Below are 13529 nucleotides of genomic sequence, written 5' to 3'. Positions count from 1 at the left end.
ATTATCATAGAGGTAACTTATTAGGATGAAACCGTACTGAAGTAGAATGGGTCCCTAATCCAATATGACTGGTATCCTAATGAAAAAGGAAGTTTGGACACACAGACATACCTGAGAGAAGGGGATGTGAAGATACAGAGAGAAGATGGCACCTACAAGCCGAGAAGAGGCTTAAAATAGTTGCTCCTCTCATAGTCTTGGGAAGGAACCAACCTTTCAACTCCTTGCTTTTTCGAGGCTCCAGATTTCTGAGATGCAGGAAGGACGGGTGATGCTCAAAGTGCTTCTGCGTTAGGGAGGCCTCCCACCCACACCTACTTCAACCAGCATCTCACATACTTTGAAAGGCTGCTCTAGGGAATGGGGAACACAGAAGGTTTAGGCAAGGGAATGACATGATCCTTTTTCTGTTTTGGAACAATGGAACATTCTGGATTGTGTGACACACTGAAAATGGATCAAGAAAACCTAAGCATCCAGAACAGCTCTATGGTCCTTGTGAGAAATTCTCAGAAGGGATCTTTCCTGAGTCTGGAGGTCTTCAGGGAGGTAAAATGGTCATTTGATTGTTCCTAAGGCAGTGGTTCCCCATCTTGCTTTGATTATGACCCCTTTGAAAATCTGTTGAAAACTATAAATGTCCCCATCAGGCAAATACCCTCATCCAGATTTAAGAGTATGGTGATGGTGGTTTAGCTGCTAAGTTGTGTCCGACTCTTGTGACCCCGTGGTCTGTAGCCTGCCAGCTCCTCTGTCCATGGGATTCTCCAGGCAAGAATACTGGAGTGGGTCACCATTTCCTTTTCCAGGGGATCTTCCCAACCCAGGAATTGAACCCAGGTTTCCTGCACTGCAGGCAGATTCTTTACCAACTGAACTATGAGGTTAGTACTTAAGAGTATAGGTGAGGATTATTTCAAACAGAGGATTGGCTTTTGATCTCACTTGTAGAAATAAAGTTGGATGGTTGAAGATAATGGGGTGTCCACATGTCATCACACAGGAAGTCAGTGCCTAACTACTGGCCCTCCATCAAGACTCAAAAGTATCATTCTAAAACTATAACTTGCCCACATTGGTTGTTTCTGCTCTTCCATTTCTTTTTTCCACTATGATTAACAGTTAACTACTTAAAACACAAAGAGATTGTGTTACCTATCTTAAAGGGCAGAAAGGAAAGGAGGAAGCATGAAGAATGATCTCCATCCATGGCAATTTGGGGAAAGAGTGAGTGACTAAGAGGAAGGTGACACAGGCTAGTTAATCCTCAGGACTTTTGGTGGATACAGGAGAACACTGTTCCTTGGGGAAAATTTTCATTATCTTTCCTGTGGACTTTAATTCATTTTAATTCCATTTCTATTTTAATCCCATCACTCTCTTCTTGGTGTTAACTGCTCAGGGTCATGGGAAGCTAAATCATTTGCTGAAGCTGGTTAGGAGGGGAAAAAACAGGAAATAAAAATATATGAGTATCTTATATTTTTACACTGAGGGTCTTTGCTGAAAGGTTTCACAAACTCCAAAGTTTTAACTGGCTAAAAAATGTTCAATGAATAGAGGGCACTAAAGCTTAATGGCAGCTTATAACTAGCTTACCACTATATTTGCAGAGCCTAAGCTGGTTTTAGAAAAGGCAGAGGAACCAGAGATCAAATTGCCAACATCCGCTGGATCATCAAAAAAGTAAGAGAGTTCCAGAAAAACATCTATTTCTGCTTTATTGACTATGCCAAAGCCTTTGACTATGTGGATCACAATAAATTGTGGAAAATTCTGAAAGAGATGGGAATACCAGACCACCTGACCTGCCTCTTGAGAAATCTGTATGCAGGCCAGGAAGCAACAGTTAGAACCGGACATGGAACAACAGACTGGTTCCAAATAGGAAAAGGAGTACCTCAAGGCAGTATATTGTCACCCTGATTATTTAACTTCTTTGCAGAGTACATCATGAGAAACGCTAGACTGGAAGAAACACAAGCTGGAATCAAGATTGCCAGGAGAAATATCAATCACCTCAGATATGCAGATGACACCACCCTTATGGCAGAAAGTGAAGAGGAACTAAAAAGCCTCTTGATGAAAGTGAAAGAGGAGAGTGAAAAAGTTGGCTGAAAGCTCAACACTCAGAAAATGAAGATCATGGCATCCAGCCCCATCACTTCATGGGAAATAGATGGGGAAACAGTGGAAACAGTGTCAGAGTTTATTTTTGGGGGCTCCAAAATCACTGCAGATGTTGACTGCAGCCATAAAATTAAAAGACGCTTACTCCTTGGAAGAAAAGTTATGACCAACCTAGATAGCATATTCAAAAGCAGAGACATTACTTTGCTGACTAAGGTCCGTCTAGTCAAGGCTATGGTTTTTTCAGTAGTCATGTATGGATGTGAGAGTTAGACTGTGAAGAAGACTGAGCGCCGAAGAGTTGATGCTTTTGAACTGTGGTGTTGGAGAAGACTCTTGAGAGTCCCTTGGACTGCAAGGAGATCCAACCAGTCCATTCTAAAGGAGATCAGCCCTGGGTGTTCTTTGGAAGGGATGATGCTAAAGCTGAAACTCCAGTACTTTGGCCACCTGATGCGAAGAGTTGACTCATTGGAAAAGACCCTGATGCTGGGAGGGATTGGGGGCGAGAGGAGAAGGGGACAACCGAGGATGAGATGGCTGGATGGCATCACGGACTCGATGGACATGAGTCTGAGTGAACTCCAGGAGTTGGTGATGGACAGGGAGGCCTGGCGTGCTGCAGTTCACGGGGTCGCAGAGTTCAACATGACTGAGCGACTGAACTGAACTGAATACCCAATCTGACACATGGTAGATGCTCAGTAAACTGAATGAATGAATAAACAGAATAATCATGGAATTTGCAGTCATAAGATCTGGATAATATTCTACACTTATTCATTAAATAGATATGTGACAAGTCACTTCAGGTCTTTTGGACTGGCTTGTTCATTATAAAATGACAAATTTAGATCAAATATAGATATGGTACTTGAACATTCTACAACTTAGAATATGAATTGAGTTAGTTAAGGCAAAGCCGTTTGCTCACCATTATGTATGGAAGATTAGATGGCATATGTGCTAACATATAGTATGTCTAAGAGTTCAGGGGAAGGCTAATTTGAGAAAGTTTCACTGTCCTAAAAGAAACCGAGACCTAAATTTACCTAAAGTGCAATCCTGTGATCAGCAGTGCACTCAGTGGCACTTGCATAACCACTGCTTCAGGCAGGACTGGACCAAAATAGTAAGAAGAAAAGAAAGAAGTAATGTCAAAATTCTAGTAAGGAGAGAGGTTTGACAAGTCCAGGTTACTGAGAAAGAAGGAAACTGCTCAGTTCAAGAACTATTAACTCTTTCAAACTCTCCTGCAGCTTGGAGAAGTTTTGTAAGTAGATTTTAATGTTCTCAAAGCATTTTGGTGAGAGAATAAGAGTCCATCCTTCAGAAGACACAGTTATCTTCAGAACAGATATGTCCTGAAGATCTTGTGTAAATAAAACACAATGGAAGTGAGTCAATTCAGAAAGAGACAACAGTTACAGCATAATAGAACTAAAAATGCACAGACATAAAGTTGATTTCACTAATATTTATCAGGGTATCTTATGTACATTTATGTTTCATGTGGAATTAAGTGGACAATTTCTCTTAATTTTTAGACAAATAGTTCCATTTTTATTAAATGAGTATTATCTATCTCTAAAATGCTTTTATTATTGGATAAAATTATGCTATTACCAACACACTATTTAGTATTAAATGTTCTTTCTTGAAAACAATAGTGAAAAAACTTTAATACGTGCACACATAGTGAATTGTTATACAGAGCTTCTTTCGTTCAGATTATCAAATTCTTCTGGGCAGATTATTCCAGTTTCTTAACAATATAGGAGAATCTAATTCTGTTTGAAATGCTTTAGTGGTTTTAAATATATTGGGACCAGACACATAATTTAATGGTCTTTCTAATTTCCAACTATCTTACCTTCAAAAATACTGGGAACTTGCACTGACTTTTGTGGAATGTGACCTGTGATAAATAAAGCACCATTTTTCTGAAATGATCTAAAATGTGGAGCATTTTCACAATGACTTTTTTCTCATTTCTTGGCTCAGAAAATATTATTCTTGCCTCCTGTGGTCATCCTGTTATTCACCAGTGAATGTTATTGACCCAGCATCTCCGCTGAGGTGAATGGGTGGGTAAGTGGATAGGACAGGTCAGAGTTTTGCCTTTTCTACAGATTCACAAGGCAGAGCTTCTTGTCCTTCCCTCAAGTGTGTGCTTCAACAATTGGGGGCCATCTCTGGAGGAGCTTGTGAAGTTAAAATGCATTAGAAAGCATGTCCAAAAGCCAGAGGAGATACATTGCCAGCTGCTGCTAGAAAGGGCTTTTGCTGGACTTCAGAGGTAAAGGATACAGAATTATCTAGGAGTTCTAAAATAAACCATGACTAAAACAATAGATATATGCTATTCTCAGTGTCTGTTGATTAAAGTAAGATGATTTTTTTCACTGTCTACTTAATCATATTGTTGGTTCCACAAAAAAATATATATATTATTTTTGCTTTGATACAGTGTTGACTTAAGTGGAAAAATTGGCTGTTGAATGAAGATCTCACCTGAAACCAATCCTTTTTTTAGAGCCAGGTCTCTGAATTAGTCATGCAAAGTACCCTGATGAATGTGGCTGGCAAGAAGCCCCATATTTCATTCTATTTGATTGATTCCCCTGGAATACTGACCTCTGGATAGACTCTGTGACCACAGTGACAGACCTAAGTACAAGCCTCCATCTCCATCTTCTGTTTCTAAGTCCCACAGAAGCAACTGGACCAGCTGTTCTCACATTTGTACCTGTGCTGTGATGGTTATGAATGAAGGTACCTGGGGAGTCTTGTACCAAAAATCCTTACTCAATAAGTGCAGGGTAGGGATAATGAAAGGTATAGTTGTCATCCCAAACTTAAGACTGTCACCCTTAAACCATCACTCTTCACAAAAAGGATGCATTAATAAAATACAGATTTGCTTTACTGAAATAATAATCAAAGGTGACTACTCACAAGAAACCCATGCTTAGCAGCAGCAGACTTCAACAACTAAGTAATACCGGGGTTAATTACCCCCTAAACTTCTTGGACCCTGGGTATGTTTATCTGACAGCCCATCCTTTACATATGAGTTTAAATGTCTGAGTAACTTTCAAGAGCTATCACCTCAAAACTACCTTCTGCTCTTTACATTGGCAGGTAACACTAACTATCCTGTTGTTGTTCAGTCACTAAGTTGTGTCTGACTCTTTGTGACCCCATGAACTGCAGCAGGCCAGGCTTCCCTGTCCTTCCCTATCTCCCAGAGTTTGCTCAAATTCATGTCCACTGAGTTAGTAATGCTATCTAACCATCTCCACCTCTGCTGCCCTCTTCTTTTGCCCCAATCTTTCCCAGAATCAGGGCCATTTCCAATGACTAGCTATACTAGCTATCCACAATAAATGACATTGTCACGACTCCAATGACAATAATGTTTGAGGAGCTTCTAGTCCATCAATTTACCTATCTGTATTTCCAGCTTTGACATAGACTGAAATGTTTGAATCCTCCCAAAATGTCTATGTTGAAATCTAGTCTCTAACCTTATGGTATTTGAAGGTGGGGTCTCTGGGAAGTCATTATGTCTCGAAGAGAGAACTCTGGTGAATGAGACTGTTGCTGCTGCTAATTCACTTCAGTCGTATCCGACTGTGCAATCCCATAGATAGCAGCCTACCAGGCTCCCCGGTCCCTGGGATTCTCCAGGCTAGAGTACTGGAGTGGGGTGCCATTGCCTTCTCCGGGTGAATGAGACTAGTGCCCTTATAAAAGAGACTCCTAAGAACTCCCTTGTGAAGTTCCATAATGTGAAGTTACGATGGAAAGAAGGACATTTGTGAACCAGGAAGTGGTCCTCACCAGACATCACATCTGCTGGTGCCTTCATCTTGGACCACTAGCCTCCAGAACTGTAAGAAATACAGGTTTTTTCTTGTTATTTATAAGCAACCCATCCTACGGTACTTTATTATAGCAGCCTGAACTGCTGCTGCTGCTGCTGCTACTAAGTCGCCTCAGTCGTATCTGACTCTGTGTGACCCCATGGACGGCAGCCCGCCAGGCTCCCCCATCCCTGGGATTCTCCAGGCAAGAATACTGGAGTGGGTTGCCATTTCCTTCTCTAATGCATGAAAGTGAAAAGTGAAAGTGAAGTCGCTCAGTCGTGTCCGACTCTTAGCGACCCCATGGACTACAGCCCGCCAAGCTCCTCCATCCATGGGATTCTCCAGGCAAGAGTACTGGAGTGGAGTGCCATTGCCTTCTCTGAGCCTGAACTGACTACCCCCTAATATATAAAAGAAGTCTATTAAAATTTTGACAGCCAATGAGTTAACAGCCTAGAGTAAGGGCTGACAAATATTTTACATAAAGGGTTGGATGGTAAATATATTAGGCTTTGCAGATCACAGCTACTTATTATGTGGAGCACCAAAGCAGCTGCAATGGGATAACAGGATGAATTAGTGCACGGCACTGGCTGATTTCCAATAAAACTTTATTTATGCATATTACATGTGAACTTATGAAATCTTTCATGTGCCATGGAACATTATTCTTGCTTTTCTAAAAGCCATTTAAAAATATAAACACAATTCTTAGCTCAATAGATATAGTAAAATAGGCAGGAGCCAAAATTGGCCCTCGAGTCACTGTTTGCGGACCCCTTGGCTAGAGAACTGAGTGGATGAAGCCCTGGCCAGAGTCCATAGCTGTGTGAACTATTTCTTCTGTTCTGCTCTGTCGGTTGTTCTTTGGTCATAAATTGCACTTCTGCCTCCAGCCCACCACCATGCAAATACAGTGGGAAGCAGGAACAAAGATGAACGAGATTCACTGCAAAATCACTGTTCCTGCAGACATCCTATGTGTTCACACTGTGTACCCTGTTGGGGATATACTACAAACATAAACTAAGGCTCAGAACTACCATGGGACATGAGAGGCCCTTACCCACTGTTTATGCATCAGCTTCTTCATGGGTACATCTAAACTTGACAGAATGTACCCTCAAGAGGTCCAGCATAGCCTTGCCAGGAAAGTAGAAGTTAAATTTTTTAAAACTGTTTTTAGTCACACTGCAGATCTTGCTTGTGAATATCATTTTATCACTGATTCATACAGTGGAATTGTTTTCATCATCAATTTTGAGCTTATTAACAGAGTCAATTCAATTCTGGTCTTCTGCTTTCTTCCAACTAAGTTGCATGAAAGAGATAAGAGAAGTTGATGGTTAATAGAAAGCTGTGGATGTTAAGAGGTTTAATCTGTTAATATAGGGCAGCATTTCCCAAAGCGTGTTAGGCTAATGCTGACTCTGTCAGATGTTCTGCCAAAAAAAGCATTTCAAGGTCAAATAAGTTTAGGAAATGTGGCATAAAATACCTCTTCTTTCTTGATGATTCTTAAAGTGCATTATTAGTGTATTAAAGGCTCTGAGGACTCCTGCCATAAAACTGCTTAATTGGGTTAAATTGTTCCTTACACTTACATGATCAGGAAGCGTTTCTTTTTCTCTACCTGACTATTATCAACATCCCACGAAACTAATGATCCATAGACTACATTTCTGGGAAACACTGATACAAAAAAAGGTGGAAAAATGGAAAGCTTCTAAGCAAGGGAGTACGTTATGCTATAGAGCAATCACTTTCATAAGGATCAGGCCTTTCTATCTGGGTTTTTGTCATTTTAGACTATCCTAGTTGCTATACATGTATTCAAGTCAGAAAAGCAACAGTCATATTTGTTGTGGTGGTAACTTCTTAGAAAATTATAAAGTGTGTGCACATTTCATAAATAATCTCAAAATTACAAAGGATACAGTGAAAAGCATATTATTTTCTTCTCTCTCACCCCATTTTCCAACAGCCTGGCGTGTTTTTCAGAGGTACCAGGCAGTATTATCAGTTTCCATGTCACTTTTCAGTTCTTCTGTGAAAACTCTAAATTCTATGCATCAGGGACAATAGTTTTGAGTTATAAAAACTCAGTAGTATCTACTGAAGGAATTTCTTCTTACGCTTCTTTCCTCCCCCACCTCTCACCGCGTCTTTCACCAAGGTCTATCAATTCGACTTATGAGATGCACTTCAAGTGTGTACACTTCTCTCCATTTCCCCTAGTGTGCCCACTTCTCTCCATGTCCCCTGTCAGCACAGTCTGTGGCTGTGTCCTAACTGTATTCTACTTTTCATTCTTCATCCCGCTAGTCCATTCTCCTTATTTCAGCTACAAAGATATCCTTAAAATGTAAATTACCCTCTGGCTTCAAAGTCTTCAAAGGCTTCTCATTAAAATAAAATTCACAATCTTTATCAAGATCTGTGATGATTTGCATGATCAGGCTCCTGCCTCCCCACCCCCCACAACACACACACACACTCACACACTCATGTCCAGCCTCTCAGAAACTCCCTTTTCCAATACACGTGCCTTCTTTTTATCCCTTGAACACTTCCAAGCTTTACAGATTTCCTACTTGCTATTTCCTCTACCTAAATTGCTTTTCCCTCCTTTTTTCTTTTGTGCCAAGTGAATCCCTGTGCCTCCTTCAAATATCAATTTGAATCTTTCCTTTTCAGAGACCTTCACAGAGCACCAAATCGGAATCAGCCCGTTTTTTTCACAGCCCCTTGCTCTTCTCCATACTACTTCTAACATGTGTTATTATGTATTTATTTTTTAATGTCTGTAAGATCCAAAAGATCTTACACATCTGCTTTATTCCACACTAAATGCAGGAAAATTGTCATCCGTGTCTGGTCACAGAATGGGCTTAATGATTACATATTAAATGATTAAAACTAGCCAGTGGAAAGTTCTTTTTATCTCCTGCCTTTTTCTTATGTGAAACTTTACACCCTTTCAGATTTCCATTTTTTGCACACTTATCATCCAAAAGCCTCATTCATTCATCTCTATTAGAAGGGGAACTTTAAGGACCAACTCATGTAACTCTTAAACTTCACCAACCAGTTTGGTTTACTTTACTCTCTTCTTAGGAACTTATTGTATTTATTTTCTGTACCGTTCATTTGGTGCCTAATCTCATATTGACTTGTAACAACTTATCAGGTGTGTTAATAAACAACTTATATTTACATATGCGATCTTGCCAATGATATCATAAATCTATGGAGTACAGGACTTGGTTACTTAATACTCTAAAGTTCACAGCATGCCTCTGCACAGAGTAGCTGAATGAAAGAGTCCCCATCCACCTTCTTTTAATGCCTCAACTTTAAGACTTTAATATGGAAGTCTGACCCATTTCCTTTCGGTTTATTTTCTTTCTCAACCCTGTGTGTTGCCATTTCCTTTCTTTCAGAAAGGACCCATTTCCTTTCAGTCTATTTCTTCCTCAACCAGTGTGTTGCCATCATGCTGGGAATGAAAGCTGTGGTAAGGATAAGTTCTGAGGTCAGAGGGAAATGATTAAGGGAGGAATGTGGGGACAGAGGACTTGTCCAGGGTTTCTCAGTTCCTCCCGCAGTGGTACCGGAAGCGAAGATAACCTGTTAAGTGACTAGGTGTACTTTACATTGCCAGGTATCTCCCAGAACATTTAAAAAGAGTGCTTTGCTCAAGGGTTTGAAAATATGAGTATCTAAACGTTAAATGAGGCAGAAAGGATTACCTTCTCAAAAAATTTCAATCAATGACTCAGTTTTTCATTGTTCAGTTTTGGATGAACTTTCCCCAAATATCAATTTAATTCTAGAAGTATGTTTGGGATCCAGAAAGGTATTCTGTACTTTTAGTTGCCAATTCCAATCTTGCTCAAATAATGATTTTTAAGGAATACTTAAAATACTAAAAATCATAGCTACTTTTTATTTTCTTCTTCCACCAAAATATAATGGTTATAAAAGTTCCGCAACCCTTTTGATGTACTTAACCAGATTTCCTCAAGCTACTTCTGAAACATGGAGTAGAAAAGTAAGTCTGTAATAATACCATCTTTATTAGTATACAACTGTTCAGGGTAAGTAGACAGTTTAACAATTATTAGCTCTTTTTACCTGTATGTTTTTACAACAACCTGTTAAGATGATTACAGCAGTAGATGTTGTCTGTCATGTTTTATCAATGAGAAGACTGGGTGTAGAAGGACTTAGTGATAGAAGCCTTCGGCAGCTAACTTTCAGATTGTATCAGAGAATTTACCAGTCACGTAGGATTGCTGAAACAGTGCTGTTATTCAGGAAGTAACAGAATAGGCTTATGAACCTGGGCTCAGCACTGGCTGCAGAACTTGCAGGGTCTAGGATAAGATGGGAGAAGGCAATGGCACCCCACTCCAGTACTCTTGCCTGGAAAATCCCATGGACAGAGGAGTCTAGAAGGCTGCAGTCCATGGGGTCGCTGAGGATTGGACAGGACTGAGTGACTTCACTTTCACTTTCATGCATTGGAGAAGGAAATGGCAACCCACTCCAGTGTTCTTGCCTGAGAATCCCAGGGACGGGGGAGCCTGGTGGGCTGCCATCTATGGGGTCGCACAGAGTCGGACACAACTGAAGTGACTTAGCAGCAGCAGCAACTATAAGATGAAAATCTGAAGCTCCTGTTTAAAAATTACTAAGACAGCTGACAGTGACAGCAGAACATTAAGCCAAGTATGGGGCCCTTCTAGGTACTGGACCCTGTGAGCTGGCCTAGCCTGGGGTCTCTGGACCTCTATCATCTGGGTGACTGGGTATCCAAGAGGCTGTGAGCTCCTGAAATTGTAGATAAAATTCTATGCTAATATGCATAAGTTTGTTTTTCATATTTTGTAGCTTTTATCGGATCCTTAAGTGCTCTGTTAAGAAAATAAAATAAAGCATTAAGAATTCCTCTTCAAGAGTAATGAATGTCCTCAAAGAGACCAAACACAATGTCACAAGAGACTGGCAGAGGCGGCATGCTGCTGTCAGGATACACCAATGTTCCTTCAGAGGTTGTGCTTGTTCATGCGTACGTTTTCATAGGCACACAAGTATTAACACAAAGAGTTCTTAGGGCTGCCCAGATGTTGCCAGAAAGAAGTAACATCTGATTGCATTTTCAGAGGATAGTAAAGCAAATGATGAGACATTCAAGGTGATGTTGAGACATTCAAGATGACTTTCTTCACAAACCCCAAAGTGATACCCATGACTCTGATATGAGGTATTTTATTTATTTTCACCACCTTAACAGAAGCTTCTCCCTCTTCTGCAATTAGACGTCACACTCCGTCTTTTAAGGAGAAATGTCTCATTGTAAGATTTACCAACTCATGCTGATTTATATCAATTTTATAGATAACTATAACTCAGAAATAGGAATAAGGTAGGAATTTGTTAACAGAACAGGTGTAGAAGATGCCCTCAGAAAAGGGAAACGAGTACTCTAAAGACCTGTACCCTGAGAAATACAACAGAAGAAATGCTGTGAGTCTTGAGTCTGGCTGGTAAAAACCGATCCCATCTCCTAGAAGATTCACACACAAATAGCCCTTAAAATGGATTTTGCTTTAAGACCTGCTCCTTCCGTTTGAGTGACTGACTTAAAACTGTATTTAGTCTCTTTGCCCTTTTTCATTAAAAACGCATCTCAAAAAAAAAAAAAAAAAAAAAAAAAACGCATCTCAGCCAAACTCCAATTCATATGAATAGGGATACTGAGATATGGGTAATTGAAACCTCAGGGTAATTCTCAAATTTTCTTTTGCCCAGCACGTCAAACACTTCTTGATGCAGCCTCTAACAAGTAGGAAAACACGATTCACTTGAGATTTTGGTCACTCTGCTGTCTCCACTCTCGTCCCTGTTCATGTCACAATAGGGCAATACATAATTCAACCAGCCGCCAAAGCTCTGGCAGGTCCAGAAAGAATCTTTTTTGCTCACACCTAGTAGTCCATCCATGGAAGAATAAGTGTTCATAATTCTATACCCATCCCGAGAGGTGAAAGAGTAGGAGGCTGGCAGGTGGGACGTTTTTCTAGGGTTTCTAGGAGGAAGATGGTCATTTAGTCTTTTAATTGCATGGAATTGCCCTGCGGGTTATCATACTCGCCAAGGGTGAGTGAGCAGCTTCCCTCAAGCCCATCCGCACCTGTGGTAATCTGGTACCCGCTTACCTGCTCTCTCCAAGACGCCCAGGCCCAGCAAGAAGAGGTGGAACACACCTGATGGTGTAAGACGCCGCCCAGGCCCATTGCAGTCTAGGGGTCGGTAAGCAGCGAGGCCCGAGTAGGAGGATTCGTGCGGCCACAGCCCGGGGTAGGGCTCGGAGTCGCGCGCCCCGACTTGTCTAGCGCTCAAAGAGGGCAGCCGCCACGCCCCACGTGGCCTGCTCTCTCCAGGAACAGCCCGGGGGGCAGAGGAGGCCTCCGCGAGACCTGGTCGGTGCCTCTGCCCCATGGGCCCGCGGCCACGGCGCGACTCCAGCGTTAACCCAACCGTGCCCTTCCCGTCGCGCGCCCTTCCCGCCCCCGCGCGCCCCACCTCGGCTCGTGATGCCGGCGCCCAGCGCGCTAACCCGCCGGCGATTGACTGCGGACTGCGAGGGCAGCTCCAGGGCAGAGCCGCGGAAATCCCACTGCTCCCGCCTGGCCCTGCGCCCACCCTCGGTCGGGGCCTCGAGGCCGCCCCGCCCTCGCTTTCGACCCCGCCGCGCCCTGCCTGCGGGCCACCCCGGCCGGCTCTCGCTGGCAGAGGCGTGGGCGCTCGCGTGGCCGGACTGCGACCCCGAGTACCTGCTTCTCCGGGGTGCGGGGGTGCTCAACTAGTGGACCTCGAAATCCCAGTCCTTCCCCGGGGCTCCGGGAAGTGCTCCAGTCTCAAGGAAGCTGCTCTCGTCTTTTGGCTCCCAAACGTGACACTCTATATATCCGGCTCGGAGACTGGGTGTGGGGCGGGAGGAAACCACCCTCCCTCCGACCTTCCCCGCGGCCACCGCGGCCTGGGCGTCGGGCGCGGAGCCGTCTGCTGCTTCTACCCGGGGCGGGAGGAGGGCGAGGGGCTGGCGAGGGCCCTACAGGCCGCCGGGCGACCTCATGGTGGGCAGGGCGGCAGTGCGCGCGGGCCCGCCCCGCAGCTTCCATTCATTCAGCGCCGAGCAGATCCGCTCGCTATTACTCCCGGGTAGGATTTTTTTTCCCCTCATTTTTTTCTCTTTTTAAAACCGGTGGGTGAGGGGGGAGAGGGAGCAGGAAAGGCGCCCCTCTCTGGTCTGGAAAAGAAGGGGAGCTCCCACATCTTAAGAGAAAGGGGGCGGGGGGGGTGGGAGAAAGGGGAGGAGGAGAGGCAGAGCAGGAAGGGAGAGACGGAGACAGAAGGAGACAGAGGGTCAGAGGTTCTATTGTGAACGCTTGGAGGACGCACCTTTCCCCCAGCCACCCTAGCAGAAGAGGCAGCCAAAAATCCGAGTGTACTCAGCTT

At 43.0% G+C, this 13529-nt stretch overlaps 1 protein-coding gene across 1 annotated transcript in view; it reads right to left on the bottom strand.

Annotated features, from left to right (window-relative positions):
* The window catches only part of LOC120858522 (fatty acyl-CoA reductase 2), a 178056-nt gene extending 164794 nt beyond the window's left edge, over positions 1-13262 (bottom strand). The window contains exon 1 of the mRNA XM_040234625.1: positions 12845-13262. The gene's annotated coding sequence lies outside the window, so the exon portion shown is untranslated. The remainder of the gene's footprint in view (positions 1-12844) is intronic.
* Between the last annotated feature and the right edge of the window lie 267 nt (positions 13263-13529).

Source organism: Oryx dammah, unplaced genomic scaffold (assembly GCF_014754425.2).
Source record: "Oryx dammah isolate SB20612 unplaced genomic scaffold, SCBI_Odam_1.1 HiC_scaffold_29, whole genome shotgun sequence".
NCBI lineage: Eukaryota > Metazoa > Chordata > Mammalia > Artiodactyla > Bovidae > Oryx > Oryx dammah.
Note: the sequence above shows the minus strand (reverse complement) of the source record. Positions and strands in the feature narration are given on the sequence as shown.